Here is a 21,577-nt window from a genome sequence, read left to right as displayed (position 1 = left end):
TCGTCTTTTTCTTGCGTCATCTTCCGAAAATATGAACTCTAGTTCCTTTAGAATACCTTTAAATCCTTCGAAGTTATTGCCTCCGCGACCTACTAATGATTGCTGGTATTACAATGGTAGCTTCATCGCGCATAATTTAGTCAACTCTCCATCACCTAAGCATTGATTTTTCTTTGCCATTAATTCGAAATATTTCATGGGACTCTTCTCTCCTGAATTTTCAAAATATGGGTTCTGTAATAATTCGTACTTCACTCTGTTCTGTGCTTCGCTGGACCAATATCGTGAGAGAAACTTCTCTCTGAAATCTTCATACGATCGGCATGTCACTGCAACATTCTGCATGGTTTCTGCGACTGTTCCTGACATGTGTGCACATATAAAGTTTAATTTGTGTGCTAGCGTCCAGTGTTCTGGTAATCCAACTCGGAATTGATCAATAAAAGTTCGTGGATGTAATGAGTTTCCTTCTCGAAAGTGTTGAAATTTTCTGACTGTGAGGAAATGATCGTTGTCATACTTCGTCATAGTTCCATATGAAATTCGCGATTCTTCGCCACTTTTGTTTCTGATCATTTCTCCCGTCGTTCTTTCCGGTTGTGGTAGATCCATTGGATATTGTCCACTGTAACTTTCGTGTACCCGCGGTGCAGGCTGTCTGATTTCACGTATGTTAGTTTCCGCCTGTGATTCGAATCGCAAATGCATGATATCTTCGTTAATTGCTTGTTTTTCCAGTGCTGTTACAGATACGGATGTGGTTGCAGACTCAGAGCTTGTTCGATCCTGTTCACTACGCTCTTCAGTGGTTCGCAACAACTCTGTTCGCAATTTCTGAAATTGTCGCTTCGTTTGCGCTTCTATTTTGACTATGCGGTTATCATATCTTTTCAGCGCTGCTTTTGTGATACGTTTGTGCAGCACACTGTTTTCAACAATTTTACGCGCTGTACCTGCTGCTTGTCTAGTAATTACGTTTATCTGTTTCTCTAGTTTCTTGACTTCTCCCTGTGTGTTGTTACGTAATGTTTTGATCTCGTCCTGAATGTCATTACGCAATGTTTGTACGTCCACTCGTACCTTGTCAATGTCTGTTCTCAACTGATTGTGACCTGTTATTAAGTTTCCTATCACTTCTCGAGATTCTTTTGCCTCGTCTTCAATATGACTTAGGTGCAACTGAATTTTTTTATTTTGTTATTTAATCTCACACATTTGTCTCGTGGTTTCTGCATTCTGAATTTGAATTTGGTTCGCTATGTCTTTATTTTGCCTTGTCATGGTTTCCGTAATTTGTTGTAATAATTCTGCCAGATTGGTGGGTCCTATTACGTTTTCTTCCGACGTCCTACGCTCTGTGTTTTCGCCCAAGTGTTGGTTCGCAACAGTTTACCGAAGTTGGTTTAAAAAAAAAAAAACTATCTGGCTGTGTTTTCATCTGACCAATCAGGGTCTCAATGTTAACCTTAAACTCCGCCTACAAAAATTCTGTCTATCCAATGAGAAACGTTATACTTTTAGTGGTGGGGCAATGTTTTTAAAGTTTGCAACATAACAGAGACGCGAAAACGTCTCACGTTAATACTTGCAGCTGGTGTGGTCCTTTTAGTGTTATCGGAAGATCTATACTGTTCTTCTGGAGGGCTCTATCTTTTAAGATGGGCTGGGGGGATGGTCCTGACGAACAGAGACGCGAAAAAGTCTCACGCTAAGACTCGCGGCTGGGGTGGCCCTTTTAGTGTTATCGGAAGATCTATACTGTTCATCTGGAGGGCTCTAGCTTTTAACATGGGCTGGGGGGTGGTCCTAGCGGTTAGCTGGCGACGTGGGTGTCTGTCGCTTATCGTAGGGCCTTCTAGCTTAACACGGTTCTGCTCTCGGCTTCTGTTCTCGTTTCTCCCGTCGGAACTGCGTCTGTCTCTCGGTGGGAAGGTATCACATGCATTTAGACATTCTTGTGTTAGTCTGTGGTATTCCATTTGCTCACTCGTTACTCGTATTACTCTGGTTAATTTAATGTCACGATTTATTCGGAGCTATGTGACATACTACTGGATTTGCTTATCATGTCAGGGTTTTCATGGAAGGTGTTGGATTTGCCTGACACCTTACGATTTCCACACTTGAAAAGGGGCATGAAGGAACACCGATTTGACAACATTGAAGAAGTCAAGAAAAAAACGGGGTGGAGCTGTCATCCATTTATAAAGCTGATAAAAAATGTATCTAACAGTGGAAGCACCGGTGGGAGAAATATATTTGCTGTAACGGAGAGTAATTTGAAGTGGATAAGGAAGTTTTGTAAACAGTTTGAAAATATAAGCTTTTAAAAAATCATTCCGGCTTTTTGTGTACCCCCTCGTACACTATATGATCAAAAATATCAGGACACGTATTAGTGGACATTAATATGATCTTCACTCCTCGCCATTATGACCAATCGAACCCTGATGGGAACACATTTAAAGTGGCATCTGAAAGTCTATTGAGAAATGGCAGCCCCTACTTCCTGAGGAGCCGAAAACAGAGGCGGTAGTAATTTATTCTTCACAATTATAGGGTCTTATCTGAGAAGCTAAAATTGGGCATACAAATCACATTATCTTGGAGAAGAATAAATTTTTACATTTGACTATTTATTCCTGGTAGTGATGTTGGAGGCTGGGGTCTGCAGTGTACTCGATGTTCTAACTTATCCTACAGATGTTCCATATTGAATCTCTGTTCAGGCTAATGCTTTTCAGGGATGTTATTGTCCATGGACATTTTATTACATTTGAAATTAATTAAAACTATCTAGATCGCAAGGCACATTTATTAAAAGGTGATGGTTACGATCATCACATGCTCGTCTTCAAGCCTACAACCGTACTGACGGTCAATGGATCTGCAGGGATCAGGAACGGCTGAATGACGATAGTCAATTCCTGTATGACTGATGATGCTTTGTTGTACTCATGCAAACAACAGTAGTCTCCGAACAGTACTTCTGCTGTACCATCTGCATTTAGTTTTTTCTTAAGCGCAGTAAGGGAATCACGCCCTAACCAAGTGGACACCGTAAAACTATAACACCCCCTCCTCCGTGCTTCTCTCTTGGCACTACATACGATTGTAGATAATATTCTCCAAATCCTAATCAAATCTTTCCATCTGATTGACTCAGGGTATAGCGTCATTCAGCATTCCATATAACTCGTTTGAAGTTATTCATTGGCCAATGAAGTAACTCTCTACAGCACGTCAAGCGTCGTTTAGCGGTGCCTACAGATATGTCACCGTGGTTTAGGGATAGCGTCTTTGATTCATAATCAAAACGTTTTCGATCCCGGGTTCGAACCCCGCCACTGCCTAAATTTTGATAAATAATCAGCATTGGCGGCCGAAGACTTCCGGCATAACAAGTCAGCCTCATTCTGCCAATGGCCTTGTCAAAGAGAGCGGAGGAGCGGATAGAGGTTCAGGGCACTCTCTTGTCCTAGGTGTGGGAAATTGCCCCTAAAGACGGAAGAATCAGCAATGATCAACGACATGAGGATGCAGAAGGCAATGGAAACCACTGCATTAAAGACACGTAGCGTGTATCCACAGGACATGTGGCCTGTAATTGAAGAAGTGTCATGATGATCTCTCCATTGGCAAAAGATTCCGGAATAGTCCCCCATTCGGATCTCTGGGAGAGACTGCCAAAGGGGAGGTTACCATGAGAAAAAGATTGAATAATCTACGAAAGGATAACGTTCTATGAGTCGGGGCGTGGAATGTCAGAAGCTTGAACGTGGTAGGGAAACTAGAAAAACTGAAAAGGGAAATGCAAAGGCTCAATCTAGATATAGTAGAGGTCAGTGAAGTGAAGTGGAAGGAAGACAAGGTTTTCTGGTCAGATGAGTATCGGAAATATCAACAGCAGCAGAAAATGGTAGGTGTAGGATTCGTTATGAATAGGAAGGTAGGGCAGAGGGTGTGTTACTGTGAACAGTTCAGTGACCGGGTTGTTCTAATCAGAATCGACAGCAGACCAACACCGACAACGATAGTTCAGGTATACATGCCGACGTCGCAAGCTGAAGATGAACAGATAGAGAAAGTGTATGAGGATATTGAAAGGGTAATGCAGTATGTAAAGGGGGACGAAAATCTAATAGTCATGGGCGACGGGAATGCAGTTGTAGGGGAAGGAGTAGAAGAAAAGGTTAGAGGAGAATATGGGCTTGGGACCAGGAATGAAAGAGGAGAAAGACTAATTGAGTTCCCTAACATGTTTCAGCTAGTAATAGCGAATACCCTGTTCAAGAATCACAAGAGGAGGTGGTATACTTGGAAAAGGCCGGGAGATACGGGAAGATTTCAATTAGATTACATCATGGTCAGACAGAGATTCCGAAATCAGATACTGGATTGTAAGGTGTACCCAGGAGCAGATATAGACTCAGATCACAATATAGTAGTGATGAAGAGTAGGCTGAAGTTCAAGACATTAGTCAGGAAGAATCAATACGCAAAGAAGTGGGATACGGAAGTACTAAGGAATGACGAGATACGTTTGAAGTTCTGTAACGCTATAGATACAGCAATAAGGAATAGCGCAGTAGGCAGTGCAGTTGAAGAGGGATGGACATCACTAAAAAGGGCCATCACAGAAGTTGGGAAGGAAAACATAGGTACAAAGAAGGTAGCTGCGGAGAAACCATGGGTAACAGAAGAAATACTTCAGTTGATTGATGAAAGGAGGAAGTACAAACATGTTCCGGGAAAATCAGGAATACGGAAATACAAGTCGCTGAGGAATGAAATAAATAGGAAGTGCAGGGAAGCTAAGACGAAATGGCTGCAGGAAAAATGTGAAGACATCGAAAAAGATATGATTGTCGGAAGGACAGACTCAGCATACAGGAAAGTCAAAACAACCTTTGCTGACATTAAAAGCACCGGTGGTAACATTACAGGGTGTTTCAAAAATGACTGGTATATTTGAAACGGCAATAAAAACTAAACGAGCAGCGATAGAAATACACCGTTTGTTGCAATATCCTTGGGACAACAGTACATTTTCAGGCGGACAAACTTCCGAAATTACAGTAGTTACAATTTTCAACAACAGATGGCGCTGCAAGTGATGTGAAAGATATAGACGACAACGCAGTCTGTGGGTGCGCCATTCAGTACGTCGTCTTTCTGCTGTAAGCGTGTGCTGTTCACAACGTGCAAGTGTGCTGTAGACAACATGGTTTATTCCTTAGAACAGAGGATTTTTCTGGTGTTGGAATTCCACCGCCTAGAACACAGTGTTGTTGCAACAAGACGAAGTTTTCAACGGAGGTTTAATGTAACCAAAGGACCGAAAAGCGATACAATAAAGGATCTGTTTGAAAAATTTCAATGGACTGGGAACGTGACGGATGAACGTGCTGGAAAGGTAGGACCACCGCGAACGGCAACCACAGAGGGCAACGCGCAGCTAGTGCAGGAGGTGATCCAACAGCGGCCTCGGGTTCCCGTTCGCCATGTTGCAGCTGCAGTCCAAATGACGCCAACGTCCACGGATCGTCTCATGTGCCAGAGTTTACACCTCTATCCATACAAAATTCAAACGCGGCAACCCCTCAGCGCCGCTACCATTGCTGCACGAGAGACATTCGCTAACGATATAGTGCACAGGATTGATGACGGCGATATGCATGTGGGCAGCATTTGGTTTACTGACGAAGCTTATTTTTACCTGGAGGGCTTCGTCAATAAACAGAACTGGCACACATGGGGAACCGAAAAGCCCCATGTTGCAGTCTCATCGTCCCTGCATCCTCAAAAAGTACTGGTCTGGGCCGCCATTTCTTCCAAAGGAATCATTGGCCCATTTTTCAGATCCGAAACGATTACTGCATCACGCTATCTGGACATTCTTCGTGAATTTGTGGCGGTACAAACTGCCTTAGACGACACTGCGAACACCTCGTGCTTTATGCAAGATGGTGCCCGGCCACACCGCACGGCCGACGTCTTTAATTTCCTGAATGAATATTTCGATGATCGTGTGATTGCTTTGGGCTATCCGAAACATACAGGAGGCGGCGTGGATTGGCCTCCCTATTCGCCAGACATGAACCCCTGTGACTTCTTTCTGTGGGGACACTTGAAAGACCAGGTGTACCGCCAGAATCCAGAAACAATTGAACAGCTGAAGCAGTACATCTCATCTGCATGTGAAGCCATTCCTCCAGACACGTTGTCAAAGGTTTCGGGTAATTTCATTCAGAGACTACGCCATATTATTGCTACGCATGGTGGATATGTGGAAAATATCGTACTATAGAGTTTCCCAGACCGCAGCGCCATCTGTTGTTGAAAATTGTAACTACTGTAATTTCGAAAGTTTGTCTGCCTGAAAATGTCCTGTTGTCCCAAGCATATTGCAACAAACGGTGTATTTCTATCGCTGCTCGTTTAGTTTTTATTGCCGTTTCAAATATACCGGTCATTTTTTAAACACCCTGTAAGAGTGCAACGGGAATTCCACTGTTAAATGCAGAGGAGAGAGCAGATAGGTGGAAAGAATACATTGAAAGCCTCTATGAGGGAGAAGATTTGTCTGATGTGATAGAAGAAGAAACAGGAGTAGATTTAGAAGAGATAGGGGATCCAGTATTAGAATCGGAATTTAAAAAGAGCTTTGGAGGACTTACAGTCAAATAAGGCAGAAGGGATGGATAACATTACATCGGTATTTCTAAAATCATTGGGGGAAGTGGCAACAAAACGACTACTCACGTTGGTGTGTAGAATATATGAGTCTGGCGATGTACCATCTGACTTTCGGAAAAGCATCATCCACACAATTCCGAAGACTGCAAGAGCTGACACGTGCGAGAATTATCGCACAATCAGCTTAAAAACTCATGCATCGAAGCTGCTTACAAGAATAATATACAGAAGAATGGAGAAGAAAATTGAGAATGCGCTAGGTGACGATCAGTTTGGCTTTCGGAAAAGTAAAGGGATGAGAGAGGCAATTCTGACGTTACGGCTAATAATGGAAGCTAGGCTAAAGAAAAATCAAGACACTGTCATAGGATTTGTCGACCTGGAAAAAGCGTTCGACAATATAAAATACTGCAAGCTGTTCGAGATTCTGAAAAAAGTAGGGGTAAGCTATAGGGAGAGACAAGTCAGACAAGAGGGAATAATAAGAGTGGACGATCAAGAACGAAGTGCTCGTATTAAGAAGTGTGTAATACAAGGCTGTAGCCTTTCGCCCCTACTCTTCAATCTGTACATCGAGGAAGCAATGATGGAAATAAAAGAAAGGTTCAGGAGTGGAATTGAAATACAAGGTGAAAGGATATCAATGATACGATTCGCTGATGACATTGCTATTCTGACTGAAAGTGAAGAAGAATTAAATGATCTGCTGAACGGAATGAACAGTCTAATGAGTACACAGTATGGTTTGAGAGTAAATTGGAGAAAGACGAAGGTAATGAGAAGTAGTAGAAATGAGAATAGCGAGAAACTTAACATCAGGATTGATGGTCACGAAGTCAATGAAGTTAAGGAATTCTGCTACCTAGGCAGTAAAAAATCCAATGATGGACAGAGCAAGGAGGACGTCAAAAGCAGACTCGCTATGGCAAAAGAAGCATTTCTGGCCAAGAGAAGTCTACTAATATCAAATACCGGCCTTAATTTGAGGAAGAAATTTCTGAGGATGTACGTCTGGAGGACAGCATTGTATGATAGCGAAACATGGACTGTGGGAAAACCGGAACAGAAGAGAATCGAAGCATTTGAGATGTGGTACTATAGACGAATGTTGAAAATTAGGTGGACTGATAAGGTAAGGAATGAGGAGGTTCTACGCAGAATCGGAGAGGAAAGGAATATGTGGAAAACACTGCGTAAGTAGGCTGTTTACGTTTTTATATTGGTAACGCCACGTAGCGCTCTGTTTGAAAGTCACTGGCTGTGCTGTGTGCAGTCTGTGGCTAGTTTGCATTGTTGTCTGCCATTGTAGTGTTGGGCAGCTGGATGTGAACAGCGCATAGCGTTGCGCAGCTGGAGGCGAGCTGCCAGCAGTGGTGGATGTGGTGAGAGATATGGCGAAGTTTTGAAATTTGTAAGACTGGATGTCATGAACTCCTATGTATATTATGATTTTTCAACACTATTAAGGTAAATACATTGTTTGTTCTCTATTAAAATCTTTCATTTGCTAACTATGCCTATCAGTAGTTAGTGCCTTCCGTAGTTTGAATCTTTTATTAACTGGCACTAGTGGCGGTCGCTGTACTGCAGTAGTTCGAGTAACGAAGATTTTTGTGAGGTAAGTGATTTATGAAAGGTATAGGTTAATGTTAGTCAGGGCCATTCTTTTGTAGGGATTTTTGAAAGTCAGATTGCGTTGCGCTAAAAATATTGTGTGTCAGTTTAAACACAGTCATGTATAATTGTTCGAAGGGGACGTTTCATATGTCGACCCGTAGCCGAGGGTACCTCGCTGAAATCTTCTGATTTTTTGCTTGTAGTTTGAGTAATTAGTGTAGCTATTGTTTATTGCTAGCGCGTAATTGTAGAGAGAATCTCCTTTGTAGTTGCAGTCTTTCATTGTTGTTGTGGCATGCATGTAGATTTGCACCAAGTATTTCGCAGCTGCACTTGCAATTAACTAGATATTTTCTGTGCTATGTTAATTTGTTATTTTGCTCTTCAAATTGTGCTTTTCTGTGTTGTGTGAAATATTGTGACAATAATGGCGTGTGAAAAACGTAATACTAGGCTCCAAAGTAAACTAAGAAATGACAGTGAAGACGAAAGCAGTGTGTTAGCGCCACCGTGTAATGAATTAACTAGTGTTCAAAGTAGTAATTTGGTAATTGTGCATAGGGAAATGGAGCGGGCAGCAAATAATGGCGTAGACAGTGAAACAATTAGTGAACAGGGAAGCATTATCGATCGATCGGTCAGCTATAGCTCGCCTCAGGAATCCGAAATGACAGCACACAATCTCGCAAATACTGTAGCTTCAGGTTTTGGGTCCTCACCGTTTTCTCACACAAGTCAAGACACATTTTCCGCTTGTCAAAATGTGAATGTTGCCGGTGCAAATTCACAGCCGCAAAGCACTGAGGAACATGTTTCAGACACCAGCGCATTGTTATTACAATTAATACAACAAATGGGACAACCACAGCAAAAGCTTCAAAAGTTAGACACAATGGAACAAAATCTTCGAAAGTTTGACACAGTGGAACAAAATCAGAGACAAACACAGCAAAAGCTTCGAAAGTTAGACACAATGGAACAAAATCTTCAAAAGTTAGACACAATGGAACAACATCAGAGACAAACACAGCAACAGTTAGACACAATGGAACAAAATCTACGGAAGTTAGACATCACACTTGAACAAACACGTGAAGATTTAACTACTGAGTTACATAACATTGAATCGAAATGTCAAAAAGTCTGTAATGACGTAAAAACACAAATTTGTGACCATTTCCAACCTATTTTTTCGCGTCATGAAAATGCATTACAGAATCACGAAGCAGCCATAAAAGAAATGCAAACTATTGTTCATGAAAATCACGACACCTTGGAAGCTAAAGTTGACTCAGTTGCATCTACCGATTCGGTTACACAACTTGCAAAAACTCAGGAAAACTTAAAGGACACAGTAGATACGATTTCAGCACAAATGGACACTCTGAAACTTTCAGATCAGTTCGCTAACTTATCTACAAAGGTAGATGATCTGAATGACACAAGACCTGTAGCCTTCACAGTCACTGAAGAGTATGAACAAATTAGAAAATTCAAACAAAATCAAAATCAAATCAATACACAGTACAAAAGAGAAATCCGGGAAGTACAAGATCAGTTGGCACAAGTAATACAAGAATTACATATTTCAGAGGACACTCACGCTCCAGTACGGGAAGAGGGACATAGAAATACGGAACAACCACAAAATAATAACACAGGACATTTCGGAAATTATGATAGAAATTGGCAAGGTGCACCGAATTTTGAAATGGAACCGCTGAAACGACGTAACAGTGACCGATATGCGACTCGCCGATATGATGATTTTGACTATAAGCTGTTCATTACTAGACGTAAATTAAAACATTTAAGAATTCTGGCAACGACATTTATCCACAAGCGTGGCTCCATCAATTCTCTCATTGTTTTCCTCCCAACTGGTCATTAGAGCACAGATTAGAATTTATGTGTGGCTATTTAGAGAATGAACCAGCTATAAGAATGCGATCGGTCATTCACGATTGTCACAGTGAAGGAGAATTTTACCATGCCTTCCTTTCAGCATATTGGTCTCAAGTTACACAAGACCGAGTAAAACATAGCATCATAATGATGAAACATTTCGAACAATCTGAATTTTCCAGTCTTGTGAAATATTTTGAAGACATATTGTACAAGAATCAGTACCTGTCAAACCCATACAGCCCCTCAGAACTCATCCGCATTTGCTTAATCAAATTACCTTAACATTTACGACATATTATTTTGGCAGGACGTTGCAAAGACGACATTGAAGCTTTTCAGGGACTCTTACAAAATTAGAAATTGACACTGACAATCGCGGAACGCGAAAACAGGAACACAACAAATGCAGGTCACATCCGTCGCAATTCCGCGATGAAAGAAACAATAACTGGACACGACAATGCTATTCTCACAACACAAATCGTGACCAAAACAGACACCACCCGTATGACAACCGTTGGCACAGTAGTAAGAGTTACAGAGAAAGATCGCATTTCCATAATAATGAATATAACAGAGACAATCATAGAAACAGACAATATGGCAACCACAATTATTATTATCACGGGAGACAGAATAACTTCAGACGCAACGGTCCACCGTGCAGTGATAATTCAGGGAGAAATTCTCCACCACTTAAGCGACAAGAAAGAAACTACAGGAACTTCCGACATGACGACGGACGATATAATCGTAACGAAAGACCTGAATTGCATCAGAACTGGCGAGATTCAAACAGAGCAGGGCACTCTCGACAAGGTGAATTTGTAGACGTTAGGTCTCCTAATCCTAATAACGACGCGTGCCAACAAAGAAACAGACAATGACTCGCACCACAGGCAGCCACGTGCGCCAGCTGGCTCAGAGAAAAATAATATAGACGCTAAGCTTGAGAAAAATTCCAGTGTTCCTTATCGACGTATACCACATGATAATTGCGTTCAGGTTGAAACTCTGCGTACTAGGAAGAGTACAGAATTGCACCAAATTTCATATGTGAAACCGTTTATTGAAAGATAATCTGCTTTTTAACTTTGTCTTTGCCATAAAACTTTTCACTTCACATTTCTAGTATGCATTGTCAGACTTAGACTCTGTTAACATGAAACAATGATTGAAGTTAAATATCCAGTCAAGAACCAAGAGAACTTATTTAAACAGATATTACGAATGCATTGTTATAGTGAACAGACGTCACAGTGTTATTGTGTGTGTACATTATTGCTTGTTAGCTGCACGATTACATAACGACTATAAGGCTTACATACTTAGAACATATACTGGTACTGCTAATGAGATTTTAATGCAACATTTTGGTTTACTTGAAAATACATTCTGGATTTAAAGTACTTTCTGTGAGATACCAGATGACACAGTGGTTAGTGTATGTGACAGCTACACGATTTTATCACGATGCTACTAATGAGTGACAATTTACAATGTTGCTTTTGCGGTGTTTCTGTTTTATATCTGCACAGTTTTTCTGAATTCTTCTGGAAAGTAAAACATGTTTTAATAGTAACTTTTGTGGTATAGCTACAATGAGACTGCCTTTTCCGTAGCACAACAATACGTTACAGCACAGCACTTTCTTCATCACGGCAATAAGCGTAATAACTAAGATATCTATACGCAAAGCATTTCACTTTTGTTTACCATGAGGTAAGTACATTGGCTTCTGCAGAACTTAGCTTTCGGAGGACGATAGCTACGACACTTCCACAGAGATTATCTTACAACAAGACGCACAGTTTAGCGCTACAGTACACGTATTTGAGTGATTAATTTTGTACTTAAATTATTTATTTTTAAAGATATTTGAAGTACAATGATACAAAGGTTTTTGTGATACATTTCATTCCATTGCAATAATCTGTAGCACCTGAGGGTATAATTACATTAATCCTCAGGCGGATACATGCTTACTTTGTGTACCATGTGTTTGGCAAGCACAAGGAACCATAGCTAATATGGTATTTGCTTATACAACTTTACACATCAGTACCATATTTCTCTAACACACAAATTACACAGCTATCTGATCATTTAACTGAGAGATAAACATTTTTTTTACTACATCAGTGACACATTTTTATGCAATTACACAGTTGGGTAACTTCACACCTATGAAATTGTATTTTGTCTGTACTTTGTGAATTGTTCACATTTTTTCGGAACCATTGTGATACCATGAGAGCTTTGAATGATGTATTTGGTAAGGGAGCATGATTTTTAAAGTACGTTTGAGGTAGAGGACACTATTGAAATGAGCAGAGATTTTTTTTAGGTTTTGACATTAAGCTACGACATTTTTAAGATTTGACTGAGGTGTTATGATGTTATTTTTACGACGACGATGTGTATTATGCTGTTGAGGTATGTTTATGATCAATAAGATGATGCTACCGTAAATCAGGAATTTGATTATGCTACGTATTTATTTTGATGAAATATTGAAGAAGTGTCGACGAATACGTATATGAATAATGAGTAGTGGTTAGGGACACTGATTTGTGGAAAAGGATGTTGGAAACCAAGAATCGTACTTTAAGAGTTATGAAATGTGTGTAAATGTGTGAATGTATCACAATGCCGACGAAAACTTTTTGAACACTGTTATATTCATAGGATTTTGTTTCTACACATTTGCAACGCAAATTCTCGACCTGTGAAATTTTTTATATGAGACTGTCACTGTAATGCAAACTGGTGTCATAAATATTTCAGTAAGAAAGTTAAGTGACCACCTTCACCTAATGAGTCGCGGGCACCCAGCTGCACGACAGTCACCTGGAAGAAAGCCATTAGTGTGTACCTTTCAGAGGCACAGGAGGAGGGAAGAAAAAGGGTCCTCACTATTGACATTTCTTTGTAGAAAGCACCGAAAATATGACACGCTCATTACTTGGAAACATGATTACTTGTACTTTGTGCTACTTACTGAAATGCTTATGAATTGATGGGAAATATTCATACATCTGCACACCTGATTATGACAGGTGTCTTTCTATGATAATTGAGAGAATTCCTACGAACTTATGAAATGCCACATAGCTGTTGAATGATGATTTTATGCTTTGGTTTGCGTAATTGCTTATTTCATTTGATATCCGTTTTCCAGCTGTGTTGCAGCATTGGTTTTATAAAATAAACTTAAATGCATTTGCTAATGTGAACACTTTCTGTCAACAGATCTATTAAATAATTATTTTATGATCCACAGTCTTCGAAAAAGGAGCTTTTGGAATGGAAAGAACAATAAGAAGGGACTAATAACAGTAACTGCATATATAATTTTCTTTTCAAGTACTTGGTAATTTTTTGTAGAATTAGTTTTTGTGGTGCACCACTTTAATTACATAGACACTAAGATGTGAATATACATTTCCCTTATCTGTGTTGTTGTCTTTAGTGTACTATTTTTTCTGCTTGTGGGTTTGTCATGTTTAGATATAAGTTATTACATTTACTGCTGCTAGCTTTGCCAATTTCCAATTTTTTTATTGCTGTTTTTATTAATTGTTTTGTGCTGCTGCATTGCTCGTCCCTTAGTTTAGCATCTGAGCTCAGTAGATTTAAGTTAGCTTCAGGGGGGTAGACTATATTAGAGAATGAGTTGCGATGAATTGGAAGAAATGCATTGGGAAGTTTTACAAAAAAGTACAGAAAGCAGGTATAGATAGCACTTTTTGAAACAATGAAGAACGAAGGGTGATCTCCAAGAAGTAAAGAAAGTTTTGTTTGCAAGATACTGCAGTAAAACAAACCCTGTCGTTTCCCTTTCTGTTATTCCGCTATGTGTTTGTGTACTCTCGTATATTTGTGTTCTTCCTGTCTTTATGTGTTTAGCTAATACGATTCATGTTGTAGAATTTTTCTAGTACTAAGGTACATTCACTATGATGAGGAATACTGTTATCCTCAAATATAATTTGCATTAATAATATGTTATTCACTTTGTAAAGATGTTTAGACATTATTAATTCTGCTCTGTTTCTATGCTCAAGTGTGAAATTAATGTTTCGAAAATTATTCTCATTATTTTATATATTTACTTATGTCATAATTCCTGTAACACTGATGTAAATGTTTATTTCTATTCTTTTGTAAAGCCTGTGTTACTACAAATATTATCTGTGTTATTATGTTTTTAATGATGCTTTCTGTATCTCTGTAATTTTATTCTCATGTTAGAAAATTGTAATTGACACCAGTTTACCAAATTAAGTAACTTGTAAGCATTCATTTCACTGCACACATTTCTGTTGGTCATAGTATATGCACAATACGTGAGAAAAAAAGAGGATTGTTAGTGTTTACACGTGTGTTAATAATTCAGCAAGGGACTGATTAACAGCATTGCTGGTTCGAAGGATAATTCCAAAAACTTTGTGAGTGTGCAAGTGGTGGTTCATGGACTTGCTATACTGTCCACAAGACTCTTCTGTGGTGATTGTCCACCTTCACAGTCGCAACGGATGGCTGCTAGCCATCTCTACAAGGACTGAAGTGGGTCTGCACCTTTGATGGCCCACTAATACCATTTTTTTACAAGGACTGCACTGGGTCTCCACCTCTGGTGGCCCACCAATACCGTAATCTCTAACAAGACTACAGTGGTCTGCTCTGTGATGACCTACCTACCAATCAATATTCTTCAAAACTTCGAATGACTCTGCTGTGGGTTTGCTCTGTTGTGGTCCATTACCTATCTGCATGTCAAGCGTCAGCACTGTCTTTCCGTTGAAGGACAACACTACTTCTTCAAGACTGCATGGAAATCCACTACTTCCGTGTGCATTTTCTTTTACTGCAATTTTACTGTGATGAATGATCAGGACTGACTTTATGGACTGTGAGAAAATTTTAGCTTTTGACCAACATTGTATCGATAAGTGTGTGCATTTGATTTCTTTGTTATTGTAATTATGAAAAACAATTTTCAAATCTGTATTGGCTACTGCCCAAAACAATTTGGAAATTTTTTTTGTGGGGAGCATGGGGGCTATGTAAGTAGGCTGTTTAGGTTTTTATATTGGTAACGCCACGTAGCGCTCTGTATGAAAATCACTGGCTGTGCTGTGTGCAGTCTGTGGCTAGTTTGCATTGTTGACTGCCATTGTAGTGTTGGGGAGCTGGATGTGAACAGCGCGTAGCGTTGCGCAGTTGGAGGTGAGCCGCCAGCAGTGGTGGATGTGGGGAGAGAAATGGCGAAGTTTTGAAATTTGTAAGACTGGATGTCATGAACTGCTAAGTATATTATGATTTTTCAACTCTATTAAGGTCAATACATTGTTTTTTCTCTATTAAGATCTTTCATTTGCTAGCTATCCCTATCAGTAGTCAGTGCCTTCCGTAGTTTGAATCTTTTATTTAGCTGGCAGTAGTGGCGCTCGTTGTATTGCAGTAGTTCGAGTAACGAAGATTTTTGTGAGGTAAGTGATTTATGAAAGGTATAGGTTAATGTTAGTCAGGGCCATTCTTTTGTAGGGATTTTTGAAAGTCAGATTGCGTTGCGCTAAAAATATTGTGTGTCAGTTTAAACACAGTCATGTATAATTGTTCTAAGGGGACGTTTCAACTAATAAGGAGAAGGGACAGGATGATAGGACATCTGCTAAGACATGAGGGAATGACTTCCATGGTAATAGAGGGAGCTGTAGATGGCGAAAACTGTAGAGGAAGACAGAGATTGGAATACGTCAAGCAAATAATTGAGGACGTAGGTGGCAATTGCTACTCTGAGATGATGAGGTTAGCACAGGAAAGGAATTCGTGGCGGGCCGCATCAAACCAGTCAGTAAACTGATGACCAAAAAAAAACAACAGAAATGTGTTCTTTATGAGGGGTTCCTCGACCATTTCACTCCATCCTTTTTAATCTCCTACACACAGTCATTGTGCTACCTGGATTGCTGGCAGCACTTTGGAGTTCACGACTGATTCATTCCGCTGATTTTTATGCGATTGTTCAAAACCACAGTCTGCCAGTTCTTGGTTTTGCTGTGGCTCCTCCTGTTCGCTTCCACTTCACAAATACGACACCAACAGTCTACTTGGGGATCTTTTGAAGGATTGAAATGTTGATGACGGATTTGTCACTCAGGTAACGCCAAATGACTAGTCGACGTTCGAAATCAGTGAGCCCTGCTGGCTGAACCATTCAGTCACTGCTTCTGTGCTGGCAACACAATACTTCCCTCCTTTTATACTAACGGTTGCATCTCTTGTGACATCTAGTGGTCAGTTCCACATCAAATAGTGTCAACGTACTTTTGATAAGACCGTGCAAGTACTTAAAAGAACTGATTTGTTTGTCGAAGCAAAAAACTATGTAAATAACAAAATCTCTTCAAACAAAAATTAATCCCAGTATGAAGACAGATGTTTCTTTTTCGCTTGTGAAAGCCACCCATCACTGGAATTCGGAGGCTTGTAGAATTCCTAGCAACCACATTGTTCTTTAACTACTCTTCATTAGCCTGCACTCATTTTTAAATAAACACTGAAATTTCAACACAGATTACTGTGGGTAAAGTAATGCACCAATCATCGATAGTGATGGAGAATGCTTACAGAGTAGATGCTAATCAGGTGGCCAACCTACTAACTTCAGTTCATGGGATCAACCCAGCACATAATGAAACAATGGATGCTACACAGTATAAATGTATTATAGAATTAACCACATGCTACCTGGAGGGAATAGCTGTTATGCGTGTAGGATATCACAATGGCTTAGGGCACAAACTTTTCTTTCTTTTGTATTGTTCGTTCTTTTGTAGTTTATCTGTAAGAAGTTTTATCTTGTCCTAGAGTCACTGAAAAGCATCCGACACTTCTGTTTGTAAAATAGTGTTAATATAATTGGTTTCCAGTAATAAATGGAAAGTCGTTAGAATGGCAACATCTCGGCAAAATATGAAGCACTAGAAAACCATGTTGAATATGTTGTTCTAGTACTGTCTGAAACTGCTGCATGCAAATCCACAAAAATCCTTCATCTCTACAGTTCGAAAAGGCAGCCATTATAATCAACGGTGAGACTTGATTCATCAGGCGAATTGAAACTGAGCGTCCTAGAAAACTGAAATCATTCGCCATAAGGTACTTAAACATTCGTCTTGATATTGATGATTGATATAGTGAGACAACAATTTCTTATCATATTTCGATATCCAACGCTATTTTCGAATCAGATTAACAATGACGCAACGCATGCACATAACTAAGCAGAACAGGAGTGGAAGTAAGTATTTAGTTTCTATTTCACTATCCGCGGTCATTATTTTCTTATATTTCATACCCTATCTCAAAAGGAAGGCCATGCTGTTTAAGACCGAGCCCGTAACGAAGCCCAGGTTTCTTCAACTAAATCGCAGCGAGCTGGAATGGGGCAGAGGGAATCGTTATTCAGTATCTTTGGGAGGTGATTACTAATTTCGATGTTTGCCTTGCAAAACCTCGGTCGAAACCGCGGTGTCAGGTACTATTTTTTTTTTAGGGAGAATACATCTCAGATACTAATAAGAACGTTTTTGTATCGATACGTGTGTGCAACAGAGTCAGATCGATGACTATCGACGTTTGTTGCTATGTTGAGTTTTTTTATTGAGAGGCTCCCATCTCTCAAATGATGAAATCTTGGACGTATATTGCGTACACACTTTAACGGTACATTAAATCCTGACGCCCACGATCAATGCTGGACTGAGTCATTCATGTATGCTGAGGCCACAGAGACCTGTTCGCTACGAAGTACGGTCGACCAAACCTTGTATGTAGTCATATTTTCTTTGTCTTTCCTAAACTAAGGATCGGCGGTGGACTAACAAAGGGATTGTTGACTATGCCGCGTATCCAATTTATGTGACAGGGATAGTCCCACGTGTCATTCCTCTAATGGTCGGGGAATCATGCATGGAAAGGCGTCTTCTTTGTACAGTACTTTAGAAGCAACAGTTCGTTATCTCAATAATGGTGAACATATTCTCCATTAGATTCCACAACTGCTCAAATATTTTAAAAGTATATATTATTTCAATCACAGCTGCACATATTCATACTGGATTACTAATTTCGATCAAGTAATGAACAACTTCAGATCTAAAAATAAAATGAAAAAGAAAACATTAAGGAAGAACTGTTTCTTTAGATGACATAGGAAGAAAAAATGTTTTAAATTAAAGTTAAAACTATAAATGCATTTTAAAATTACTAAGACTGACACTGTTTAAAACAAACAGTACCTGATTAACCACGAGCAACGAAAAGTCGCCATTCTTCGAAAAGGAGATTATAGTCGAAGTTTTACAACAAAGGTGACAGCAAAAAAAAAAAGAAAGAGAATGCTTGTGAGAAAATTCCATGTCATCAATCACTATACTGATACCACTATGCAGAATACAAATCCAAACGACATGAATGTTGGATAGGAGAGGGAGGAGGATGGGAAATGAGATAAAACACCGACACATGCAGTGTGAAAGTATAAAGCAGAACTGTCTAGAAGAGGTAACACAGATAATTTGACATTTAGAAGCAAGACAGATTATGCACTTAATGCAGACACATCAACATTTGTTGAAATACGTGCGTAAAATAAAATATTGAACTAAAATGTAGAGTACGCGCAGTTTCCACCAGAGGATGTCTGAAGAGTGGAGCGCTCGTATACCTCGTGTACGTAAGGCTAGTAAGCCTGTTCGAAGCCACGCTGCCAGTGAGTGCGGTGAGCTACTGAAGTTCTGCCGAGGGCGGCTGTAGCGAAGGCGGTGAGCTGCTGCTCACCAGGCCGTCTAGGCACACCAGCAAAATTCTTGTAGTACTCGTAAAATGAATTCTTGAAGTCTCACTGAAGATCAATTACTTTTTCAGGTTCTTTCGGATGATGTCCATATGCATCAAGTTCTACCGAAACGTTTAAAAGAACGTCCTTAAGAGCTGTGTAAACTTTCAAGTTCTGTTTCTATTGGTCCTGCTTTCATTTAGGTGATCTCTAAATGCTGCCTTACAGTTTTGTATTGCTGTGTGCTCTTTAAACTGAGTCTACGAAGTCCTGTTCGTCTGACGGATCATTCACTTTTAAATATTTTTCTGTGTATGTCATATAAAGTAATAATTATTCATTAATGTTTCTTCTCGTTTTATTTGTAGTTCTGAAGATGATCATTGCTTATGACCGCGACTTGTAATCCAGTGTAAAAGTGCAATTGACAATGCAGTAAAAATCGCTTTAAAAATTTATGATCTGACTGCAATGGTCCATTACGAAAATGAGCGAAAGAGGAAACATCCTCGAAGGCCAAATCTGTATACGGCACCTTCCCTAGAGCCCGGAACGTTGCGTTTTGCCGGCCATGCCCTTTCCTACCCAGGCGCACGCACGACCCGGCGACACAGTTTGAGTTCTGTTCGTATTCGTCTCCTACTTTGCAAACGTCACAAAGCTCACCAGCATATTTCGTTGTGCTGACTAGCACACCAAGAACAAAGGACATCGCAGAGAAATAGCTTAACCATAGCTATGGTACTTCTTTACTTTTGGAAAGAAGTGAAGCGCTACAGTGATTACGATACTAGACTTGTACTTGGGAGTATCAAGCCTCCAAACCCTTTTCATCCGCCCGTCACTAGGTTTTCGCTGTTTGCCCATAATACATCAGTCTGTGGGAAAGCTAAAATTCTTTCTTCGACAACCAAATCCTTCAGTCAATCTTCCCAAGTCGGTATAAGGTTCCGTTTCTACTCGTAATAATCTGCGCAATGGTAAACCTGTGTGAACACTCCATGCAAGGAGCATAAGAGGTTATTTGTTTCATCAGTATCGATTTATCCTCTTTCTGGTCTAGGCGATATTCGTCTGTTACAAAAATCATCATTACCATTATCATCGTCATCAATCACCTGATAACATGTGCTGCGTAAGTGCCTCCTCCATAGTTTTCCATCGAACACTATCTTCAGCCGTACACATCCATTTTTCTCCTGTGTGTTTCACTTTCTATTTGGTTGTCTTCGCAGTCTTTCCTTACAGTCTTTGAATCCGGTATAATATTTTCTTATTACAATAACCACATAAGAAACGCACAGAAAACTTTCTCACAAAACGTACTGCAAACAGTCTCGTTTACAGCGTCGTACAGTTTCCTTTGTCTTGGTAAATATGTAAAACTGTGACAACGACTGTTTTGTAACTTTGGAGCATTAAGCGTAATATAATCAATAACAGGAGTCTGAGGAAAGGTAGAGAGGATATGAAGAATAATGTGAGTTCGAGAGTTCTGTGAGAAACTGGTTTAACACTTATTATTATAGGCCTAAGTGATTTATCTCCTTCATAGCCTGAGTTATTACCTTCTGCTAACGCAATTTCTGCCATGTGATGCTGACATATTCGTTACAAAAATGGCAAGCCTCTGTTTTATACCAGTGTAGGTAACAGAAAATGTCCTATTAAAGTGTGATAAATCAGACGGTATTTGTAACACCGTAAATCCAGTAGTGAATTCCACTCTTGTTGTAAGAATAAGTATCCAACATTTATAGAGTCGATTGAATGACAAAGCGGAAGTATTAATGCGTTAAAAGTTAACTATTAACAAATCTGGAACATTTTGTTCCCATTTTAAGTTTTCACCATACTGAAAGGCCTATCAGGTTCGTATTTACAGTTATTCTGATTTTATTCACCTATTTCCTCAAAATGAATCACCTTTTACTTGGGCCAAAACTTAAGCATTTACGTCTGAAATGAAGTGTGGACAAGTTAATGGAAGTGTGCCCAGACTGCGATTTAAAATACCTGTGCGTCTTTTAAAATAAGACAGTGTTTACAAATAAATCTGTGTTGTCCAAGTTCACAGAATGCAAACATGAAAACTGTGTATTCAGTGAACTTATATATGTCAGCAAAACTTTCCAGGTATGTATTAACACAGGACATACTACGAAAAAATTTCTTCCTTCAGTAGGCTAAATCAATGTTGAATTAATTTCCGAATTTTCAGTGTATAAAAATGTGATCTGTAACAAATATAGATAATGGTGAGTGAGTGTGAAACTTCTAATGCAGTGTAAATGTAACAAACAAAAACAAACCAAAGAAACATTTATACAATTTCTTTAAAAAAGTGTCACATATCTCAACAGGAAGTAGCATTGGTCAAGTTTAGAAGTCGCTATAATTATTTGTTTGGAAACCAATACATGTTGAGATATGGGCCAATCTGTCCACTCAGTTCAGTCTGTTACATAGAAGTAGACACTATAGGCAGTGCAACATACGGTTACC

Source organism: Schistocerca piceifrons, chromosome 1 (assembly GCF_021461385.2).
Source record: "Schistocerca piceifrons isolate TAMUIC-IGC-003096 chromosome 1, iqSchPice1.1, whole genome shotgun sequence".
Taxonomy (NCBI): domain Eukaryota; kingdom Metazoa; phylum Arthropoda; class Insecta; order Orthoptera; family Acrididae; genus Schistocerca; species Schistocerca piceifrons.
The sequence above is the reverse complement of the archived record's forward strand: the minus strand, read 5'-3'. Positions refer to the sequence as shown.